Consider the following 2,721-nt stretch of genomic DNA (forward strand, 5'->3'; position numbering starts at 1 on the left):
AATGTACAAAGCACAAAATAACCTGCTCTGCCAAAACATTCTGAGGTTTTTCGAAATTCAAGAAAGCAGCTATGATTTAGGAGGTACCAACTTATTCAAAATACTCAAAACAAGAACAAACATTAAGCAAAGAAGTGTATCTATCAAAGGTGTTAATCTGTGGAATAATTTCGAAACTGACCTGAAAATGAGTAAATCGCTTGCTGAGTTCAAAAACTAATTCAAAAAAATAGTACAAACAACCTACATCAATCAGAGTTAAAATGATAAATTCTAAACATTAAATATAATGATAAATCAGAACTAAGTTGATAAATAGAGAAAAGTATTGAAATATCCATTATGAATACAAGAGAAAATTGACACAAGAGTGCCAGGGTGTGGATGTATATAATCCCGATACAAACCAAAAGTTGTAAAAATATCACGGTTAAGGGTAATGTATGAGCCTTAATGGAGACTTCTTTCTTCTTATTTTCTTTCTTTTCTGATTGATATAAAAATGATTTATTAGACATAAACACATAACGGGGTAGGACTAGATACGTTTTTTACTTCTTCCTACTCCCTTGAACATAACTGTGTTGATTGAAGACTGATTTCTTACTTTTTTACTATTTTATTTACCTTATTTTCTGTCAAATTATTACTGTATATGTTTTATGTTTAATAAACAAACCAAACCAACTTTCGTACACGAAGGTGACTACAATGCGCCATTATAAATTGCAGGTGAGCAGATTTATTTGATACATTATTGTATCTTTGTCATTTTATTTCGTTACCATTAATTTAATACTAACGAAATAAAATGAAACGAAGAAATGTAAAATAAAATTCATTTGCTCACCAATGTAGTGCCTGTTCACTGAGCTGCACATCTACGCGAGTGTCCCCAAAACGCACCGTAGTTTGTAGGTGCCCAGCTGTGCTCTGATGTTTCCTTGTTGCCTTGGTAAAACAATTTAAATGGGTAAATCCAGTATGGCTCCAAACACCAAATCGGTCCGTTGCAAGCAATCGGCATTCCCAGCAGTACAATTTGCAGCGTTTCTCAGAGGCTGTGAGCCACGGGTACCGCTCATAATTGCTCGTCTGAAAATGACGGACAAAACCCTTTTCCTTGCTGGGACAGGCTAGCTAGCGCAGGAGTTGGGTGACCTCTTCGCACAATATCCAGCTTTTCGTGGAAGGTCCGTCTTGAAAATTGTGTGGAAGGTTGTTCTTCAACCAGAGCAACGTCTTCTTCTTCGACCATTTTGGGTTAAAATGCAGTGATAGCTCCCTCTAGCAGGCGCTAATCGAATCACCGAACGCGCACGTCCAGTCTCGATGTAAGGCATTCTAGTTGGCCCCGGTGCGCAGACTCGTGATCTGATTGGCTATTGCAATCTGACTGTACCCGTTCATTTACAGCGCATTGGGGCCAGCTCTGTTTAATCTGAAGGTCCCGAGCAAATTTAATTTACCTGGCAACACAAGCTAGCTGAAATATGATTGGTTAAAATCTCTACCTTAATAAATAAGTTATTTATCGAGTGGCTTTCAATGTTATTTAAAATAACATTGAAAGACACTCGACTAAGTGGAAATAATATGACGTAAAGAACACAGAGAATAATTTTGTTTACATATTTATGAAAATAAAATAACATGAATTAAATTTATGTTATTGTATGAATGTTTAGTCCAGCAGAGAAGGCCTTGCTGGCCCTGAGGGTCCGCCACTGCATTTTGAATTCTTGCAGTTCTCCAACATCAAGCAACGTCAGGCTTCTCCTGTGGAGAGGAAATAATTAACATCTGTAAAAATCCAAATAAAAGGAGCGATTGATTTAATATCGTACGAGGTTGAAGTTAGCATGAGTAGAGATGTGCTCGTAAATCTCTGTGACGATTGGTTGTAGTTTTCGGACATTAAGCTTTTCATCTATGAGCGCATATGGAGAGGAATGGCCTTCATGTCCGCAAAATACAAAATATTGGGTCGATCGTTCAGAGGTTCAAGTGAGCAAGGACAGAAATGAGCATCTGAATTTTGGTGACGATTGCTCATGTTTTTGGGACATCAAGTGATCTTGACAATTTTTACATTGAGCATTTAGTATTCAAATGAGTGTTTTAAGACATTGTAATGGTTTCAAAGTATCTGCTCTCAACGACTGCCATACTTTCATCACAATTAACTGGTCACTGGTGCGCCCAGATAATGATCTTTGCAAAACAAATAAATCATGAAATAACTCAGACGTTTCATATTTTTTCTTACTGGACACCTTTTTATTTTTAGGGGATAAAGCAAAAAAAAAAAATCCCAATATTCTATAAAAGAGCAAGTGGTTGAATTGTGGACAATTAAGTTTTACAGGGCTGTGTATCAGTCGTCCAAAAAGGAATGATTAAAATACAATGTTTCATCCAACATCAAAAGAAGGTCTCAAAACTACTAATTCACTCTTCCCTTTTCTAGTTTGATCTAACTAAAGATTGTTTTTAAAAAACTAATAAATTACAGTGCAATTTTTATTATTTTTTTAATAGTAAAACAACAAAGACCTTGCAGGGCTTTCAGCCTGACATGCAGCCTTCCCAACTCATGATTAGACGTTACGAGTGGACATTTTGGCACAATCAAAAGCTTTTCATTTCAGTTGCAGTCTAACAAAAGAGAAAAATCACCGCTGCTCGGGTACCGATGCATTTGTCTTTTTCTTCCCGACA

Source organism: Hippocampus guttulatus, chromosome 7, assembly GCF_054856545.1.
Source record: "Hippocampus guttulatus isolate MCC_2025c chromosome 7, RoL_Hgut_1.0, whole genome shotgun sequence".
NCBI classification, from domain to species: Eukaryota; Metazoa; Chordata; class Actinopteri; order Syngnathiformes; family Syngnathidae; genus Hippocampus; species Hippocampus guttulatus.